Source organism: Rattus rattus, chromosome 15, assembly GCF_011064425.1.
Source record: "Rattus rattus isolate New Zealand chromosome 15, Rrattus_CSIRO_v1, whole genome shotgun sequence".
NCBI classification, from domain to species: domain Eukaryota; kingdom Metazoa; phylum Chordata; class Mammalia; order Rodentia; family Muridae; genus Rattus; species Rattus rattus.
The window spans coordinates 47,242,076-47,264,766 of NC_046168.1; the positions used below are offsets into that span (position 1 = coordinate 47,242,076).

The 22,691-nt window shown below is 38.4% G+C and overlaps 1 protein-coding gene across 2 annotated transcripts in view; it reads right to left on the bottom strand.

Annotated features, from left to right (window-relative positions):
* The window catches only part of Fbxo15 (F-box protein 15), a 228,638-nt gene that overhangs the window by 65,977 nt on the left and 139,970 nt on the right, over positions 1-22,691 (bottom strand). For both annotated transcript variants that reach the window (XR_004385884.1, XR_004385882.1), the window contains one exon: positions 15,646-15,734. The gene's annotated coding sequence lies outside the window, so the exon portion shown is untranslated. The remainder of the gene's footprint in view (positions 1-15,645; positions 15,735-22,691) is intronic.

A 22,691-nucleotide genomic window follows, 5' to 3' on the forward strand; every position in this document is an offset into this window, starting at 1 on the left:
ACATGCTGACTGCCAGTTGAACCAGCACCATTTCTTAAAAATGCTCCTTTTTCCCACTGGATGGTTTTAGCTCCTTTGTCAAAGATCAAGTTAACAAAGGTGTGTGTGTTCATTTCTAGATCTTGAATTCTATCCCATTGATCTACCTGCCTCTCTCTGTACCAATACTATACGGTTTTTTATCACTATTGTTCTGTAATACAGCTTGAGGTCAGGGATGTTGATTTCCCCAGGGTTCTTTTATTGCTGAGGATAGTTTTTACTATCCTGGGTTTTTTTGTTATTCCAAATGAATTTGCAAATTGCTCTTTCTAACTCTGTGAAGAATTAAGTTGGAAGTTTGATGAAGATTGCATTAAATCTGTAGATTGCTTTTTGCAAGATGGACATTTTTACAATATTAATCCTGCCAATCCATGAGCATAGGCGATCTTTCCATCTTCTGAGATCTTCTTCAATTGCTTTAGCAACTTAAAGTTCTTGTCATACAGATCTTTTACTTGCTTGGTGAGAGTCACACTATTGTGAGGAGTGTTGTTTCCCTAATTGCTTTCTCAACTTGTTTATCCTTTGAGGAGAGGAAGGCTAATGATTTGTTTGAATTAAATTTATATCCAGCCACTTTGTTTATCAGGTTTAGGAGTTCTCTGGTGGAATTTTTGGGGTCACTTAAGTATACAATCATATCATCTGCAAATAGTGATATTTTGACTTCTTCCTTTCCAATTTGTATCCCTTTTACCTCCTTTTGTTGTCTGATTGCTCTGGCTAGAACTTCAAGAACTATATTGAATAAGTAGGGAGAGAGTGGGCAGCCTTGTCTAGTCCCTGATTATAGTGGGATTGCTTCAAGTTTCTCTCCATTTAGTTTAATATTAGCTACAGGTTTGCTGTATATGGCTTTTACTATGTTTAGGTTTGGGTCTTGAATTCCTGATCTTTCTAAGACTTTTGTCATGAAGGGGTGCTGAATTTTGTCAAATGTTTTCTCAGCATCTAAGGAAATGATTATGTGGTTTTTTTTTTCTTTGAGTGTGTTTACATAGAGAACTACATTGATGGATTTCCATATATTGAACCATCTCTACATCTGTGGGATGAAGCCTACTTGATCATGATGAATGATCATGTTGATGTGTTCTTGGATTTCATTTGCAAGAATTTTTGTGAGTATTTTTGCATCACTATTCATAAGGGAAATTGGTCTGAAGTTCTCTTTCTTTGTTGGATTTTTGTGTGGCTTAGATATAAGCATAATTATGGCTTTAAAGAAACCTTAGTGTTCCTTATGTTTCTATTTTGTGGAATAGTTTGGACAATATTGCACTCCTATCAGTATTTTGACTTTCCTAATTTCCACCATAATCACCCATTCAGCTCTGCTTACAGAATTCTCTAGACCACATATCCAAGCTCTCTGAAATTTTCTCTGAATACCTGTTTCAAACACGAAGAACCATGTAGTCAGATTTAGCCACAGCACTGACTTCTGAGTCCTCTGTCCCACATTTGACATAATTTTTGTGGCAATAACCAAATGCCTGAGAACTATAGGGATAATTATTCACATTGGCTAATTTCCTGATATTTCAGTCCACAGTCTTTGACTTTACAGTTATTCATCCAACATAGAAAGAGGTAGAAAAACATCTTCGTAGAAACACGTGAGAGAAACAGAGGCTGTGGACTCATGCAGGTGAGTAGTATGTGGCAGAAATCACCCAAAACAGACAATGAGCAAAGGATAAGATATGCTCAAACTAGACATGAGCTCCAAAAGTATATCCTAGAAATCTACTTCGTCCAACTACACCACATCTTGAAATTCTGACTAACAGCCCAGAGACCATAACTACATGGAGACCAAGCATTCAACACATAGTCCTGTTGGGAGATCTACATACCTATAGCATAGTAAGTATATATCCCATACCATACCTGTGTTGTGGGCCAGGTGTGCGCTTTGTTAAGGAGGAACAAAGGTAAACCAGATGGAATTCCCAACCTTGTAAATTTTAAGCTAGTAAAGGTGAGAGTTTTCACAGCTGGATTATATATCTTAAGTGTTCCAAAACTAGAAAAGCCAATAGCAGGTTGACCAAACATAGGCTGACAAGTAAGAAAAGGTTCTTAGGAGTGGCTCATAAAAAGAGCTGTGATTGATAATAAGAAGTTAGCCAGGGCAATAAGAAAGTGTTTTTCTGAAGTGCTCAAAATTACCACAGGTCCTCAAAGCCAGGAAGCAAGTGGACTATGGGAACTATCTTGGTTGCTTCCTCATTGCAATGATAAAATATCCTGACAAAGAAACATAAGGTGAAGGGTAGGGGTGTTTAATTTGTGCTTACAGTTCCAGCGGAACACAGTCCATCATACTGGGGAAGACATGATAGGTAGGAAAGGCATAATGGCAGGAGCAGAAGCCTAATGGTCACACTGACCCTTGACCCATGAAGCAGAAAGCGAAGAGGAAGTGAGAGGCTTGATATATTTCCTCCAAGGCCCTACCTCCTAAAGGTTCCTTGACCTTCCCAAACAGTGCTACCAGATATGGACCAAGAGTTCACACATCCAGGCCTGAGTCAATTCGGAACAATTCACATTTAAACCACAAGAACTTTAGTGCACTCACCACAGCAAAGCAAAGAAACAGAGGAAGAACTGGAAATGTTAACAACTTTTCCCTTATTCTAAGAATAATGGGTAGCAATTGAAAAGTTTTAAGCACAGTTGTAACTGCTGGCCTTCACAGATTACAAGAGATAGAAGAGAAAATTGCTTTTGTGGCCCAATAGAGAAAACTAAATTGGAGAGATGCTAAGTAATTATATTGTTACCTAAACTGAAGAATGTTAAGTGAAAACTGCCTAAATAAAGTAAAACAGTAGGAACTCCCCTTGCCACTCTTACTGCTTGCCTTGTGTTTCAAATGAGTCCCGTGGACTATATGAAAGTCAGTGTCATATGGGAAGCCAGCAAGCTACTAGAGGGCAGGGAGGAAATTCTTGTTTAGCTTCCAAATACACAATCACTTACCTACTTCAGGGGCTACCTCTGTCTACAAGACTGTCACAGATTATTGCTTACTGAATTACTTTTATTGTTGATTTATTGATTCTTGAAGTACTGGGAATTGAACCTAGGACCTTGTTCATGCTAGGTAAGAGCTCTACCACTGAGCTATATATCTGGCTGTTTTACTTACTTACTTACTTATTTTATTGTTAGTCATTGTCACCACACTAAGTTGCCCAGGCAGGCATTGACCTAATGCCTCTGTAGTCCAGGCAGGCTTTCTCACCTTATAATCTCTCTGCCTCAACCTCTCAGTCAGCTGGTCCCACAGGCCTGTGTTATCAGTTCTCTTTGGATTTTCATTATTATGTGATAACTATTCATAGCAATTCAGCATTCAAATACACTTAATCAACACTCCTGTGAGTATCACCAATGTTTTCTCTGTTTCCCATCAACCTTGCTTGTTATACCATGGATTGAAGACATCTGCTAGTTCTATCCACACCAACCTGGGACCAAAATGAAGACTGGACAACTAGAAGAAAATCATCACCCCTTTTATGTTATATCTTTTATTTTTGTGGCACTTTTTCATCTTCTCTTCACCTTTCACTAATTTTGCTTTTTAAAACACCAACATTGACCCTAACATAGACATAACGTCACAAACTTTTAAGGGTTTTTTTTTAGCCTGTTCCCCATACACCTACTTTGAAATCATTCCCCACCAACCAACTTCCTACACAGATATTTTCAGAATAAATGGATACACACTGCACTTTTTTTCTTTTTGCCTAGACAGAAACTACATCCCTAAATAGAAGTAAAGAGATATATTCACTAAGGAATATCAAAGCCAAGATATATAACTGATACTGTAAAGCTGGTCACTAAATTGAGAAGTAATTTTACCATAAACAGAAATGATGAATATCTTTTCCAAATGGAAAGTTTCCTGATGGAGTGGCTATAAAAACTACATTTCTATTGTTACACATTCATGTGACTAGAAATGGATCAATAAATATACATGAAAGAGGCCATATATTCTCTGCATATGGGCACCATATGTCTCAGGTTTTCTGGAAAAGAAATATTATGTCCTGTGTACCCATATGTGTAGTCATCCTGGTTAAACCATGTGTCCCAAATTTTAGCTGAGAAAATGCGGCCACTAGAGCTTATATAAACAGTTATGGCAAAAATCAACCAATGTTCCCAGGACTCTGTGTGTGTGTGTGTGTGTGTGTGTGTGTGTGTGTGTGTGTGTGTGTGTGTGTGTGTGGTTTCAATGACATTTGCTGAGAAAGAAAACATAGGACAAAGCCTTAGATATAGCAGACACTAGGTAACAATAAGTCTGCAGGAAAGAAGTAATTAGAAGCATTCCTAATCATCTTGAAGGGAAGGAAAATAATTTCATAGAAAGCATTTCCAAATACATCTGCATTAGAGGGAAGTCTCACTCTGGCATTGTGGAATCGGCAGTTAAAGAATAGAGGCTGCCAGAACAGAATAAGGAAGCTGATGAAAACCTTAAATGTTGAGCATGGAGCATCACAGACACAGCCAGGTTGTAGTTACTTGGACAAGCAGCACAGCACACACACAATAGCAGTGATATGTTCAGTCTTCAGAAATGACCTCAGCCAAATGGACTGGAAGTGGACTGGCATTTTCTGACCATACTGGTTAATGATTTGAATCTGAAATCATCCAGGCCCTAGCTTGAAGCATCATTGAAGGAGGTTGCAAAAGCCTTAGGTCATGGGTCCTAAGCAGCAGTTGGGTCACTCGAGGCAGATCATGAAGACTATAACCCAGCCCCTTTCTGGTCTGCTTCTCTGCTTTCAAATGTGAAAAGCTGCCCACGGACAGACTGACCAGTCCACTATCATGCTTTCCATGTCATGAGAAACTGTAGCCTCTGAAACCAGGAGCCGAACTGATTATTTCCCATGAAATGTAGCTTCTGTGGTACGTATTTTGTCACAGGGATAACAGAAGCAACTAATACCTTGGATAAATAAATTTCCCTGTTGATAGCAGGACAGTACTGTAAATGTGTTTGCGGTTTATTTGATACTATGTACATTTATTTATCTCTGACTTAATCATTTGGTAAAGTATAGCCAATGCTTTTAAGTTAATATTTTTGTAAGATAACAGGTAAGAATTCATCTTCCATAATCTGTCTCTGGCTTAAAGAAAAGCCTTACCAGCCACACAGTATAAGTGTATCCCTTTAAACACTGGTGCCCTTGCCTAGAAAGTAGAAAATATTGAGAGCAGCTTTCCATGTAGTAAAGAATTTAAACTGACATGTAGACAGCTTCATCTTGGAAATGTTGATAACCTGGAAAGTGCATTTGTCTGAGTGTTCAGAAATACTCTAGTCAGCTGGTCAGTGTGATTGGGAAGAGGTGTGGAATCACGAACATCTAATCAGCCTCTGAAAGACTGGGGAAAGAGGCCAGCCTTGTCTGTATGAACCCCAATCAGAACTCTGCACTGTGAGGTATGGCAGATCTCCTGATTGGCTGTGCTCTTCGCATTGTCATGCAGCACTGCTGGGAGGAATAAATTCTGTATTTGAGCCACTAACAGACCCAACTGGGAATCCCAGAGATTTTGCCCCAGATGCCCCTTGCCTGGCTGCTTGCTATATAACTATTTCCTCTACATAGAAACATGGTCTCCTAAAGAGAGGCAGGAATCTCATGAAACCCAAAAGATACTCAATAGACTTAGGAAGGTAGGAAACTTCCTTAGTCCCTCTCTAAGGTTACATAAGAAGTAAGCAAGTATTAGGAGAGAGGAGACCTCAATGGCGCTGCCCCCTAAATGCTGTATGGAGAACCATGGCACACAGAAGCTTTTGTAACATAGACCACATCCTGAGACACAAAATAATTTTCACAAATTCAAAAAAGTTGAAACCACTTTCTGCATCCTATCTGATCACAATGCAACAAAACTTAAAATTCACAGCAATTTTCTACTAAATAGGCAAATGCATGGATATTAAGAACTTATTACTGAATAATGAATGAGACAAATAAGACATTAAGAAACATGTAAAATATTTTCCAGAACTAAATGAAAATAATACTATATATATACATATATATATATTTACATATGCATATACACATACACATATACATACATACATCCTCTGGGATGTATTAATAGCAACCCTAAAAGGGAAATTATAGCTCTAAGTGTCTACATCAAGTATTCAGAAAATTCACACAAATGAATAGCAGAATGATTTAAGTCAAAAAGTTGGAAAAACAAGAACAAAACAGATCCAAACCCAGTGGATGGCAAGAAATAAAAAGACCAGAGAAGATATCAGTAAAATAAAAACAAAACAATGAAAAGAATTACCAGATTTAAGTGCTGATTCTATGAGAAAATAAACAAAGTTGGCAAATTATTGGCCCAATTATCCAAAAGAAAGAGGGGGAAAATAAAATTAACAGAATCAGAAATAAACAGAGAAGCATTAAAACAGATACCAAAGACATTCAGTCTATTGTAAGGAAATGTTTTAAAAACCTGTCCTCCATTAAACTGGAAAGCCTATAAGGAATGCATGAATTTCTCACCAAAATTAAACCAAGAAACTATCCACAACATAAACCAACCCCTAAACCGTCTAAAAATCATCCAGGGTAGATGGATTCTCAGAAGAATTCTATTAGATATTCACAAAACTAAAACCAGTAATTCTTACACTGCTTTAAAAGTAGAAACTGAAGGCACATTCCCAAACTCCTATAAGGCCAGTATCATTGTAATACAAGAACCAGGTAGACACAAAAATAAAAGAAAATTGTAGATCAATATCTATGATAAGCATAGACTCAAAAATACCTAATACTTAAAACAGAATACAGAACTACATCAATCATAGGATTATACACTATGACCAAGTTGGTTTTATCACCAGAAAATATATGCAATATGGTTCAATATATGCAAGTCAATAAATATAATAAAAATAGACTAGAAAACAAAAATTTCATGATCATCTTAATGGATGCCAAACAAGGCCTTTGACAAAAATCTAACATGCTTTCATCATAAAAGTCCAAGAAGTGTAGGACCACAAGGAACATACTGATCACAATAAGCACTATACATGAGAAACCCATAACCAAGATCATCCCAAATGGAGAAAAACTTGAAACAATTCTACTGAAGTCAGAATGATACACAGCTGTCCACATCCCCACTTCTTTTCAATATGGTGCTCCAAGTCCTAGCTGGAGTATTGAAACGAGAGGGGAAATTAAAGGGCTATGAATAGGGAAAGAAGAAATCAAGTTATCCCAATTTTCAAACAACATGATACTAGACATTAGAAATCTGAAAAAACTTTTATAAATTATAAATTCAGCAGTGTGACTGGATAACGAGTCATCTAGGAAAGATCACGTGAATCAAGCCAGATCCAGAAAGACAAATATCACATGTTCTCACCCATGGAGTTCCTAGCTCCAAAACTTCAGATGTGAACATATAACCATCAATTATAGCAGATAAGTAAACAGGGATCAAGAGCATAGGAGGGGCAATAGACAAAGTACAGGTGATCTGAAAGGGGAATTTGGAAAACAAGGACATTTTAATTAGTGTAGTGGGAGGTAAATTCAGAAAAAGAGAGAGGAGGATAACATCTCAGTAAGAGCATCTGCAAAAGGCATAAGGCAGCATACTATTCACTATCTGCCTAACAGTACCTAGTACATGCCTGTCTATATATACATGAATAGTTTGAATAAGGTTTTCTCATCTGGCTGATAATGCTCAACAATAGGAACCATATCAGGAATTAGAAGGTCTCCTTCAAATTGTTAGTCATGGTTATCCACGACACTCCTAAGCCATAGGCTAGTGCTGCTGCCCCTGGTTGCTACTCCCCACAAGGGAAATGTAGATCTCTATTGCTGAAAACACCATGCACTTTAGACATATGACCCAAAGGGCCCAAGCTGGATCTGCCTTTCAAGCTTCTTCCCTGAAGACTAGGTTTTGTGGTACCAGAAGGCATAGTGCAAGCTTTCTAAACAGGGAAGCAACCAACAGTCATACCCAGCTATGATGCCTATGAAGTATGAAAACCATCATGGCACAGTAACTTTAAGGTTACAATAGCATCAAGCATAAATTGCTGGTAACCAACAGCTCTCTAATTGGACTTAAAACCCATCCAATTATAAAGGAGTCACTCCTAGTACAGAAAACCTTGACAGCTACTCAGAGATAGTGAAACAACAGATCTTGAAAAAGAACCTATAACCGCCACTTTATTAAACCAGCCATAGTGATTAACTGCATTCTAATATTTATCTTTCTTCCCACAGATAAGTGCTGTTCTCATCCCCCATCAAGAAAAAATATCTTTACAATATCTTTACAACAGATGGGAATCATTACCAAAAGCAGTTGATCAAAATACAGAGCTGTGGAGCCCAGGCCCAACTGATACATCTACAATGCACTGAAGGCTTGGGGGTCATTGTGGAAAGAGGGGGAGAGGGTATTGTAAGAGCTAAGGGAGTAGGAAGCTTGTTGTGAGATGATGAAATGTCAGAGAAGCTACATCCGTAATGTGTAATCAACATGGCTGTCTAAACACGACATGAGCAATGAAGACACTAATATATTAACACCGAAGAGGGAAAGGCCATGAGGTCTTTAGACAATGAACTACAGGAGGCAGAGAAATGCTTAGAGTAGGAGAAATAATTTATCCAAGCAAAGAGCGTACCGGTTGATATAGTCAGCTCTCATAACATATAGGCATAGGAAACATTGAAAGGACTTCATAGGTTATATTTACATATTTAAGTATATATTTTATTATATACTTATGTATATAACAGTAATTATTATAATAGTTGTGATTCCGAGAGTGGGGAAGGTTACATAAGAAAGGAAAGGAAAATGATATAATTAAATTATAATCTCAAAAAATATAAAAGTAATTTTAAAAATCTACAATGAGACCTAAAGAGTGAGTTACTGGGAGCAACACAGGAAGGACCTTGACACCCAGCTCGGTACCAGTCCCTTGATGGTTTTACATGAATACTGTGATGTGTGTTGGAGTGTCAGAAACATAGACTGTTGTTACTCAGAGAGTAACATTCTAGGAGGATACAAACCACTTACATGTGATATGTTACAGTGCATGGCTAAGGAGAGGCCTGAAGAAGGCCACATGCACTGTACCAACATGGGTTTAAATCGAGAAAGTGAATGTCATCATAAATTTCTAAAGCAGAATTCTTGTGCCTTTAACTTGGCAGAAAATGAGAACCCTGAAAAATTGTGACTGGAAGGATTCATATTTAGCCCTAAAATCCTTTTCCTAAGCCAACATCTCAGCATGATGTAACAGGGTACAGTAGTGAGAGAGATTTATCTTTCTGGGAAGATCCAGGTGCCAGGGCCTCAGCACAGAGCTGAGACTAATTGGAAAAGGTGTAAATAGAAGTCATTAAGAGATTGAAGAGCAGCAAATAAAAGAGGAGATAAAAGTTTATTGAGAGTATTAAACTTCATGGTGAGGAGGGAAGAAGAAACTGGAGGGTGGCTGAAGGGAAGTCATGAAGGATAAGACCAGCTTGAAGACAGAGTCCTTTCCAGGCTGGGATATGGAGAAACGGTCGTTATTAAAGAATCACATGGCATAATGAGGTACCATTTACCTTAAAACAACTCTCCTTGGTCAGTGTTGGATTGAACATTCCTCTAACTTTGTGAGTCTACTACAGACAAAGCCTGCTGGGTGAAGCTGTTGATATAGAACAGAGACCGAGTAGTCAAAAATCTCTATACAGACTCCTGCTGTAATCATAGTTGAAGTCAGAATTTCCACCAGCTAATAAATTTCTACAGAACACTCTGCCATGGCTATTCCTACTAGTGGCCATGCAAGTGTGTTATGTGAAATTGCAAACAACGAAGACCTTGGCAAACTAAAGAATAAGATATACTCAGTTTGAAAACATAGAATGGGGCTGAGTCAAGTTACCATGGGATCAGAGTAAATGTACAATCCATGGTTCTCTTGCCTTCTTTCATATTTGTCTTAAGCCAGGGTCAGGGTCTAGCTTTGACACAGGATCAGAGCTCTCAACTGGAAGCAGGGATATCTGGAAGCCACATAATAAATATACACAGACTACTTTGGGGTACAAACTAACAGGCAACTTTTCAAGACTTAAACTTTCTCTCTTCTCTCTCACTTTTTGCTCTCTTTCTCAATCACTCGCTCACAGCTTGAGGCTGCACACACTGAATTCTTTTGCACACTCTGCTTTTCTCCTATGCACTCTTCTTTTCTCGAACTCCCACACTCCTATACACTTCTACTCGTTCCCCTTTCACTCTCACCCATGCTCTTCATACACACCTCACACACACCACACGCACTCTCCTTTCACTCACATGCACACTTCTCCACGCACACCTCACACTCTCTCCTTTCTCACACACACACACACACACACACACACACACACACACACACACACATCTCATGCACACCTCACTCTCCACTTGCTCTCCACGTGCTCGTCACATGCTCACACATGCTCACACATGCTCTGCACATTCACCTCACATGCTCTCTTGCCTTCTTCTTGCCCCTGTCTTTTATTGATAATCCAAAAGCAGATGGAAAAAGGACATTGTATAATCATTGCCAAATCAAATTCAAAAGAATAACCACATCCCACGAAGAATTAAGAATTACAATTGTTCCCCAAACTTTCAAGCTTCCCCTATTCCCAGGCCTGTGGCCAAAATAATAATAATTGCAAATTTATCATTATTTAAATTTTAACTTTTGACTTATTATACTTCAGAGTTCAGAGCTACTTGCATTTTCCTGAGAAGCTCTAATGATAAAAACTGCCAGGCAGTGGCCAGAAAGAATCACGTTAACTCTTAACTCAGTAGTTCGGCTAGATTTCTGAGGCTACACATTGCACACAATGACTCTCCTCAGAGTCCCAGTGGTTTTACTTAGTTTTGCTAGTATAAGATTTTACCTACTCTATACTTGCTTATTCAGAACCACTATGAAATGTTGTGCAAAACTTATTTTATAACTTCAATAGTTTTTTTTCCTTTCATAGGGTCCCAATATTGGCTCTAATTCATCTTCTAATAATTTCTTCAAACATTCTTTGCAAGTCAAGCATTAATCTGGAACTATCATTGTGCAGTTATTACATTGTTTCCAAGATGAGAACACACAGCATGCACCTGGGCCGTTAGGACTGTGCTGTGCTGTCCCTATGCCTCGATTTTTAATTGTTTAAGAATCATTACAACAAGGAACATCTAGTTTCACAGAATTCATCAGAGCAGAGGGAGAAAGAAATATAAAAGTCAGATATAATAGAATAATTATGCACACCAAGGCCAACTGAAAAGCAGTCAGGCACAAATGAATTTTATACAGCGGTTGTCCAGGGCTAAAGTTAGGAGAAATGGGAACAACTGTCTTTTACAAAGAGCTTCCTCAGGCAGCTGAGTTGTCTCCATCCCAGCCTACTGCTGGCAGTCCCTGTTATGGTATGCTGTCCACAGCACCAGGGCAGGCATTAGAATATGTCCAGTATCAGAGGTGATGTGGTGGCCTCCTTATCCGAAACCACCCTGCACAATTGTCTGCAGGGTTGGATAACTGTTGCTCTGGAGAAGTTGCCCTGTGTCACCCACAGACCCTCTTTCCAAAGCAGAACCAATTTGATGCCATGTTGTGTGTTAGTCAGAACTCAGTTCAAATCCTTATCCTGCCACCTCAGTACATCTTCCTCAGGTTCTCAGGGGAGTTGACATAAACCAGTCAGGATCTTTAGACTTCTTTGAAAGATATCCTAAAGTAATGTTTGGATCCAGTCTTTGTAGTTCTGTACTGTTAGGTAACAACCCTGGGGCAGAAGCTGCTTCAGGTACTATTATCATGGTAAGCAAAGAGTAAGTTTGGAAACTCTGATGCCTTGGGCCCCTGTATTTATGTCTAGGGTTTGGGGAAGGGAGCATTTTTGAGGCTTACTTCTCTACTCTAGATTTCTTTCCCTGAGGAAAATCTGTGTAAACTACTAAAGAGACAAGCTAAAAAAACAAGCTTTTATGAACCAAGGACTGTCCATCCATGACCCCCACACTGGGGTTTCAGTAAGGCACAGGTCTTCAGATGAAAGTCACTGACATGTGGGAGCTCAGAGGCCTGCAGAAGGTTTTACATCAAGACAGAATCCTAATTCCATAGATCCTCTAAATACCTGTCTGGCAGAAATGTGATATGTAATCATGATATTTAATCTGTTGATTTGACTATATTTAGTCACTTAGGAGACACACTTCTGGGCCTTCCATGTGGGTATTTCCAGAGAGATCTCACCAAGAAAGGAAGACCCACCCTTAATTTAGACAGCAGTATCCCATAGGCTCGGGTCCCATATTAAATAAAAATGAAAAAAGTAAAGAGCCAGATGGGTACTAATCTCTATCTATCTATCTATCTATCTATCTATCTATCTATCTATCCATCCATCTCTCTCTCTCTCTCCCTCCCTCTCTCTCTCTGTCTGTCTGTCTCCCTATCACCACGGCAGTCTCTCTCTGTCCATCTGTCTTTCTCTCTGTGTATCTCTGTCTCTCTGTATCTGTCTGTGTCTGTCTCTGACTCTCCTCCTCCCCTCCCTCCTATCCCATTCCCTGTGTCCTTGTGTGTGTGTGTGTGTGTGTGTGTGTGTGTGTGTGTTTCCTGACCATGAACATTATATAACAAATGCAATCACAAGACTTCTCTGGAGTGGAAAGGAAAGCTGGAATTCAGGAAGAGGTGACCTATAGCTGGGGTTGAATATCGAGAAAGTGCCATGTGTTTCCTTTGCCTGTTGTTATACTATATCAAAAAAATTATGAGATGCTTCTCCTTAGACTGTAAGCCCAAACCTGTATCTCCCTAGACCATGAGCCCAAACCTGTGTCTCATCTTGAAAATGCTTTTGTCTGTGTTTTGTCACAGCAAAGAGAAAAGCAACTACCACAGTAATTGTGCCCAAAACCTAAGCAAGTTATTTGCTTTCACAAAGTTTGCCTTCCAGTAGGAAGGTAGAGAAAGTAAGCAAAGAAATGGAATATACATGGGTAGTAATCTTATAAAGAAACCGAAATCTGGACACAGAACAAGGGGATAACATCTCCAATGTATGCAGGCTAGAATACCTGACCTTACTTCACAGACTAAAGTGTCACCTCTCCCTGTAAACTTATAGTAAAGGCAAGTAAGAGTTTTTTAAACAGATATTTTTAGATTTTTTTCAGGATCATATACTGAGCCTCAGTTACTGATAAATGGTGTGTGCCAATGTGATTATAGTTGGCATGTATCCAAATAACAAGTAATTTCCTGATGCATTCCAACAAGCATCCATGTGTCAAGAACTAGAGACACCGAAATGACAAATGTAGAACTGGCCTCTGGTGTATTAGTTTCCTACAGCTTCTATAACAAAGTATCACAGACACCGTGACTTACATGGCAAATTATTACCCTATGCTGCTGTAGGTTTCACTTGATGCAAGTAAAAGACTAAAGCCTTCCCTCACAGCTCTAGAGGAGAAACCATATCCTTTCCTTTCCCAGCTTCCAGAGCTAATGAATTCTGTAGCTCATGGCACTTTCTCGATATTCGACCCCAGCTATAGGTCACCTCTTCCTGAATTCCAGCTTTCCTTTCCACTCCAGAGAAGTCTTGTGATTGCATTGGGCCACTGGTTGAGTTCCCACACCTCCATATCTTGAGCCTAATTTCATGTGCAAAATCTCTTTGCCTTTAACAAAGTAAAATCTTCACAAGTCTTGTGGTTTCCGGGTGTGAACTTCTCTGAAAGGACATTTTTCACCTGGCGTACTTGGCCTTCCTGGACCTCATGTAAGTGATGAGGCTTTTACCTAATGTTTCCAGGCTCATGGTGCCCACAACACCTCCCTATCCTGACTCCACAGAAGTGGGATAAACCTAGTGTAACTCTGACAGCATCCTTGGAGGAATATTTTTTCCCAGAGGAGGAGAAAGGAGAGCAGAGATGCTCCCTTGGTCATTGTAAGTGATCTTACGCTTGGGGAAGAAGAGATGACAGTTAATCAAAATACAAATCCTGCATCATTAGTCTTTATCTACTTGATTATTGAACATAAGCTGACTTTATAGCACACAGGGATTTAACCTAGTGTCCTTATTAGCATTCATGAATGAGTCTTGCACGGTTAATTCACTAGATAAAATATTTACTCCTTAAGATTCTCTTGTTACTTTAATTGTCATCATGTATAAATTATGCTATTGTGGCTTTATTGGAAATCCATTCATACTTTCTGAGGTTTAGCCAAAGTAATCACCATCGAGCCCTGTAGTTCAGCAACAGAGTAGTTATTTTGTGCACCATTTAACATTCATGATCATGCCAACCCCTGCTGTCTATTTCACAATCAGCAAGTGGAACTCAAAGCATGAAAAATAATCTGTATTTAGCCTTAAAATTCCCTGTGTAGGACTGATGAACCACAAATTCTAGATTTTGAATGAAATTCTGAATTTAAAAGACCAGAATCAGGAGAGAAATTTTATATATGGTCTTAAAAGTGGTTAAAAAAAAGCCACTAAACAAGAAATGCCAGGTGCCAGCCTTCCTTGTTTTACCAAAGCCTATACTTGCTTATCATAAATTGAGAAGGATAGATCACAAATTTGAAGAATCCAGAAATCAGAAAGACATGTCAACCTGAGAGGACCACAGGAGTGTCAGAACCTTCCAACAGTTACAAAGAACATGGTCTCCCATCTACAAGATTAGAGGGATGTGCAGGTACCTGGAGAAGACCTCCCTAGCTGTCATTCTGTTTGCTGTTGTCCTGCACAGATCACAGAAGGGTGTCTCTTAGTCTAGTCCTTTACATAGTTGATTGCACCATCTTAGAGACAGATGGGCCATGTGATAATCCCACTCTTCATTTTTCCCTGTCATTTTTTTATGCCTATAACCCAGTCTAGTGAGTATCTAATGGACGTTGGAAAATGACAAGTTTAGCATCCCATGAGAAGTGACATTGTGTATGCTTTTGTGTATTTGCTGAGATGTGTGCTTTGACTCTCCTATGTGCTCCTTAAGTCCTGCACTCACAAACCTATGCGCTCTCTATTCATGCTATATCCCCAATTCAGCCCCAGGCATTTGAGTCTCTAAGGTTGAATCCTATTCCTTATCCAGACAAAAACTTCTGGCTAATCCTATTTCTCTAAGTCTCTTCTTCTTGTCATCTACAAACAACTATTCGTTTGACCCAGGTCTGGGATGACTTTCTGCCTTCTTTTGACACTCTGCTATTAAGAAATAAATTTGATTTGAACTTGGCTGAGTGCATTCTCAGAGAAACAGTAGGAGAATTCACTGAGCATATATTTCACTTGGGAAAATACTTATGAATGGCTACTAAATTACTCAGAAGATAAGTTCTTCACTGATAACAAAAGCAAAAAACAAACAAAACTCAAATCTCAGAAATTTAAGAGAAGTGAATTTTCTTACACTGTATGTAGGAACCCCAGGAAATTCCTCCTCATTGCTACTTATGGTTTCAGGATGGATTTATCCCAACATGTAGTCTTGGAATTGTTCTAGAAAAAGAAATCAAAAGTACTTTAAAAGTCACACTCACTCCAAGGCCAAAAGTTCCCTAAATACCTCCATTGATTCTCATTTGCTGGAACTAGTCACATGATCTCACTATCCTGACAAGAACTGGAGATTAGTCTTCTAATAGTCTCTAATGAGTTGGCAAATTTGGGGAGGGAACCTTTCCAGCAGCTGCCCTCTGACATTCTCCCAGTCAGGAAGATGCAGTTATGCCCATTGAAAACAAGTTCTCATTTTTCTCAGTGTCTGATTTTGAGTACGATGAATTTTTTTGAATAGTAAAGGAAGCTCAGCCAATTCAAGAACACTAATACAATCAATGGCCAGGGATGGCAGGGAAGGTGCTACTGTGACTGAAGAGTGAGCCCAGAGCAAGCTAGATCAGTGGGTAGTGTCAGAGCTAGGAGCACAAAACTCCACAACTTCTGTCTGGCTTCTCTGAGAGCAAAGTATACTCAAAATAGAGCATTAGAACTTGAAGAGTTCCTTTCTCTTCCTCTCTCTCTCCCTCCCTTCCCTTCTCTCTTCTTCTCTCCCCCTCCCTCCCCCTCTCTCTTTCTCTCTCCTTCCTCCCCTCTTCCTCCCCTACCCAATGCAACCCACTGACCCTACACTGCTATTAATTTATCTACCTTAGCTCCTGAACAGCCTTGTCTCTAAGCACTATTGCTGACCTTGACCAGAACCTTGCGTAGCCCGTGTCCCCTACGGGCTAGAAAATGAAGAGATGCATAGGTCATATTTTCAGGAAAAGGAATCTGTTTTGCTTTTAGAAATACAACCAGATCATACAAGTCAAAACAATGTTGTCTTATGGGTCACACAGCCATGCTGCCACCCAACTATGGCTGCAGCATTAGGATTGCTTATAAAATGAAATAAAACCAAATTTATTTTCAAAGAAATCTAACCTCCAAAAGGTAATTCTAATATGGTAGATTCCAAAGCTTAGTGTATTTACCCTTGGTGCACTAGCATACCAAGGCTATTCAGATGTGATTCATGAAGTATCCCGGAAGAAGAAAAACAACATATAAAGATGATCCCTGTCCATGGGGGTCTCTGCATCCCTGACTTTAGCAACTGAATGATTTTCTATTTATTGATGAGTTGAAGTAGCTACAACTCACAGTCACCTACCTTACTAACCAGCATTTATCTCCATTTGTGTCTGGATGCATGAAAATTACAATTAATCTTGTCTAATATGGATTTTTAGACTTTGCCCTGATCAAGGGCATCATTTCTGCCAATACAGAGACAGTTTTCTTCCTATATAAATATCCCTCCCTATTTTCCTCTGTGGACCCATTCTTCAGGAACAAGGTCACTCCTTCAGACAAGTCTTGGGTTTACTGTGAGTTCTGACAGCATTGATTTGATTAAGTAATTTATTGGACATGTTTTCATGTGATTATATCTTGCTGCGGCTATTGAAATATTGAATTCAAGGTGATAAGAGTAGGTAAAGGCCACCCAAGCAATCCGATATCATATTTTAATGGAAATAGTATTAATAAAACAGATGTCCACTGGTTGAGAAAAACTGAAGACACTGTAAATTTGTGCGATCTTTGGCAACAATAGGATAGAGCTAGAGATAGCAGAGTTAATCTTTGTTCTACAACTTACCAGCACTATATCCTTGGACATCATATCCTATTCAGTTTCAGCTTCTATACTATAAAAAGGAAACTATAATGCTTGTATAAAGGGTGATCTGTCATATTTCACAAGAATTGTGTTGAGCATATTTTACATCGCTGTGACAAAATGCCCAACAGGGATAACTAAAAGAAGGAAGAATTAATCTTGACTCATTTTAAAAGTTTCAGTCAACTATTGTAGGGAGGCCATGGCTAGCTAGACAGACTGGAAGCAGACTGGAATGGGCCCATACTTGATTCAGCCCCCAGAGATATGTACCAGGTAAGTCATTTCCTAAAACTAGGCCCTACCTTCCACACTTCCACCACGTCTCAATAGTCTATTCGGACTTTTGTTCTAGGGATGGATTAATCATTTGTGAGGTCAGAGACCCCCTGTTTTAACTGTCTGTGAAAATGTCATCATCATAGATAAGCCTAAAGATGAAGCTTACTAATCCCTGAGGTTTCTCAATCCAATCAAGAGGGTAATCAAAAATAATCATCATAAACACCAACACTTGTCTAAGTGCCCCTGGGCAGCTGCTCGATATTTATGCTCTCCCATGTTCTTACTGACAAAAGCTCCGTTTTGTTTAGTGTGAGAAGACAATCTGTGTAAGATACTTTCAGATGGTTTGCTTTAGCCAGCAAGTTTGTGAAAAATTCTCAACTTTGCTTCCAATTCACATATGATGGAGATTTCTCTTTTCTTCTTATTCCTCTTCTGACACTCCTGTCTTTCTCCTTCTCCACACAACCCCAACACCTGTTTTCTTCTTTCTCACTTCAGCTTCTTTTTTTATCTACTTCTTTTTCCTGCCTAGAATCTGACTACAAGAGGGAAATTATCAGTTCAATAGACATCACTGAAAGATTACAGAGTTCAAAGCATTGTCCTCAGTGTCACAAGTAAGCAAATGTGGAACCTATAGTCTAGTGTGAATAAGTAACAATCAACAAATGTAATAGGCAAATTACAGAGCGTATCAGATCTGATAACTGCTGGGGATGAAGGAAGAGTGGAATAAAAGATCAGACATTGCAGAGGTAGCATCCATTATAAACACTACAGTAAGGATGGATCACCAGAATATGATTTTAGGACAAGGTTGTGCAGGAATGAGGAAGAAGCCATACCAGTAATACAGAGAGGAACATGGGAAGAGCAGTCATGCCCAGTGGTGAAAAAAGTGCTGGCTAGATTAGTTTGAGCTTTAGCACCACATAAATCATGCATAGCAAATGCATGCCTAGAATTCCAACACAGTTGAGCTACAGTTCAAAGTCAATCCTTGCAAAAGAGAGGCCAGCCTGGGGTACAAGAGAGTTTATGTCCAAAAAAGGAAAGAAGGAAGGATGGAAGGAATGAAAGAAGAAAAAGAAAGAAAGAGAGAGAGAGAGAGAGAAAGGAAAAAAGAAGGAAGGAAGGAAGGAAGGAAGGAAGGAAGGAAGGAAGGAAGGAAGGAAGGGATGGAGGAAGGAAGGAAGGGAGGAAGAAAGAAAGAAGGAAAGAAAGAAAGAAAGACCAAAAAGAAAGAAAGACCAAAAAAAAAAAAGAAAGACCAAAAAGAAAGATCAAAAAGAAGAAAGGAGAAAAAAGAAAGGGGCAAAATAGAAAAAGGTAAAAGGCATGGAAATAAATAAACAAACAAATAACCACTCTTGATACTACAAATTGAATTAGACGATACAGAAGCATGAATAAAAACAGAAAGCAATGATGATAGGCTTTGAGTCAGGGTGTCAACAGTATCTCTGAACGTAAGTCTGGAATCTTACATCATGGAAGAACCTAGTACAAGAATCAATGTTGGTAGAAATCTACAGCATTAACCAGTGGCCAAAGAATGGAGAAGCTGGTACTTTGCTTGCCAATCATCTTGTCCATTAGGGGTGAAGGAGTTGTAGATATATGATAAAAACATAAAAGACATAAGCTAATCAGTAAAATGCTTACATTGCAAACATGAGAACCTGGGTTTAATCATTAGCATCTAGGAAGAAAAACAAAACAAACAAAAATGTTAAGCAAAGTGCCACATGCTTGTAATCACAGTTCTGGGGAGGTGGAGACAGATTCATTGGATTTGCTAGCCAGCCAATGTAGCTTACATGGTAAATTCAAGGCCGGTGAAAAACACTGTCAAAATGCCAGGTGGAATTTTCCTAAGCTGACAATGCTTCACCAAGTCCCACAGGTCATCTAAGCCCAAAACTCCATATGAGAAGCCCTCTTTTAAGTTGCCAGCTAAGGTTGATCAAGAGAGCCCCAGACCATCACAGGCTATGAGTACTGTCCTTGATACCCCACTCCCACTCCAGAGGTAAAAAGCAAATAACTATAGCTATAGACATCATGTATTTCAGACACTAGAAGGCCACGAGAAGGATTTGATCTGAAAGCTCTCTGTGCACTAGCTTTCATGGTGCCAGAAGATGCTCTAGACAGGCATCCAATTGAGTGAAGAAACTAAAAGTTCCACGTAGCTATGGTGACTGTGAATCACAACAGTGACTAGCAAGTCCTCATAACCAAGAGTGCAGTAGTGCCGAGCTTACTTCGGTTGCAACTTTAAGGCCCAATCAACAAAGGGAAACTACATCTGGTACTGAAAACTAGGAACTTTGAAGATAACTACCAATTTACTAAATCAGTGTGTCTTTGTAGAGAGACTATCTTGTATATCATATGGATACATCACCTGTCAATTAAAAAACAAAAAACTGTGACCTATATGAAAGGGTAGAATATAAAGTAGGATATCTGGGGTGCAGAGGAATTCTGGGATAGAGTGGGGCACAGGGAGATTTGCCCAGGAAGATGTAAGGAGATGGATGCCTGGTACCTGCCACATGGCAGAATTTAGATTAGAATAAGTGGGTCAATTTAATTTATAATCTACAAAGAGAATAGCCTAGCTATATGGCTAAGGTATTCGTAAATATATTTTGAGTCTAAGTCTTATTTCTGGGAGCATGGAGCTGGACGGAAGAACCAGACAGAACTTCAATGGGCACCCAAGGTAAGGCATAGAACTAAACTAATCTGAGATAATTTCAGATGCAGACACCAATTCTCCCCCAAAACAAAACAGCTTTTAAGCTCTGACTCGTTAAGACAAACGAGCAAAGCAGGCAATCAAGCAGAGAAGTGTGGACAAAGGGGTATGTACTGTGACACACTATGACTTTCACAAGACTTTTTTTCTCTGTTGGGAGGAGGTTGTAAGAGTGGAGTATGGGTATAAGAGGAAAGGAAGATGAATGGGATTGAGGTGCAGGATGTGAAATTCACAAAGAATAAATAAAACATTACAAAACAGAAATTGACAAGCTTACTCACGATGCGTGTGTGTGTGTGTGTGTGTGTGTATATGTTTATATATATGTATATATATATATGGAAGTAGCCAAAATAGACAATATTTTTGAAAGGATGAAAACGTTAGATGGTTCATGATAGCTAATTGCAAGACTAAGCATTAGCCATAAGTATGAATTTAGCAAAAAGAAATAAAACAAATTCAGGATTCTTCTATGGAGAAAGTAGCTTTTAAAGCTAGAGCCAGAATAGGTAGATGTTCACATAAGAAGAAATAAAATTTGAGCTTTACTTCATGCTCCTTTTAGAAATTAATTCAAAATAGATCATAGATAATTATCAATATAAAATATAAATCTATAATCCTTGCAAGAGAAAATGTCAATGAATAATACTTATATGTTTAGGTTAGGTAAGAATTTCTTAGGTCTCAAAAATGTACAAAGCATAAAAAAAATTTGATTATATATCTGTATTTATAGTCACACCAGTTGCTCCTTAAAAGATAATGTAAAGGAAGGAAAAGATAAATTATAGTTTACAGAAAAATAATTGCTTGGCATTATTGGTGTGAGGAAGATCTTGCCCAGACTGCATTAAGAATTCTTATAATAAAGTAACAGATAAAGAAATTGAGCCAACCACTGCACCAAAGAAAATAAAAGAACAGTTAATGAGCACGTAAATTGTTCAGCATCATTATTTCTAAAGAAAATAAAAATGGCATGGGTAAGAAGATACTACTAAACCTCACGACAACAGCTAAACATTTTAAATGCTGACTGACAAGCTAAGCTTTCTAATGTGTCCAACTAAACTTTCTAATACACCTTATATACATAAATGCAAAATAAATAAACACTTTAGAAAAATTCTTCTTGTTGACACTGTTAAGACTAAACATTTTCCAATTGTCTTGGCCCTCTAACCAAAAAGACTATATCCAAAATCAGCAGGAAGCAATTATAAGAGAACTATACCTCATTCCCAAGTGGTGGGTTCAATGATTTTGTTCATTCAGTGCATGTTGGATGTTTGCCATTGTTTCATAGAGGTTGGTTACAAGTAGTTATAATCTTGGACAGGGAAAAGGCAAAGTATGGGAACTTAGACTCAGGAATTTCTTTACTTGTCTTTTCTCTATTCTTTCTTTCTTGGATAAGGGGAAGGAAGTTGAGAAGAATGGGGGAAATATAGGAATATTATAGGAATAGTAAGAAAACAAGGGGTGGATTATTGAATCTACTCTTAAACCAAAAGGAACCTATTTTATAGCCATAATCTTACATTACAGCTCTTTATAGTTTGAAGCAAAATTGAGGTTACATTTTGATATATTGGTACCGAGTTTTGTATATTGATACAGAAGTAAGATTGTTTTGATACATTAGTACAGAATTTTGTATGCTGATAGAGAAATAGTTATTTTTGATACATGGGTATAGGTTATTGTATATTGATACAAATTTAAGCTTAATTTTGACACACATAATGTATACATGTTTTCAATTTTTATGTAAAAAAATGTGCCTATATAATTCTTAAAGATGCCATATAAAGTTCTGGTCCTTTTAAAGCTGCTATTAGGAACTGTTATGGATAAACAAAAAATACAAGTTAATAGTCAGATAATCAAATTAATCGTTATATTAGAAACCAGTTTAGTTAATTACAAAAAAAGTTTTCAAGGTTATACAGAGAGTAAATAGCTAAGAATACACAATGTTTGACAATCCAGATATATTATACATAGATAGTTGGTCTTCAAAAACCACAGAGATTCACACAATATGCTGTTTAAATTATTTCATTACTAAGAGATTGTTTTTGACTATGAGACAGGTCTGCTCCTGACAGTGCCCCCATTCCACTTCAAAGAAGATGGTGAGCATCAGTGACCTCCATATGGAGTTGCTTCAATTGTGGCAAGCTAACCACTAGGCAAAGAAAACATCCATGCTTCAACT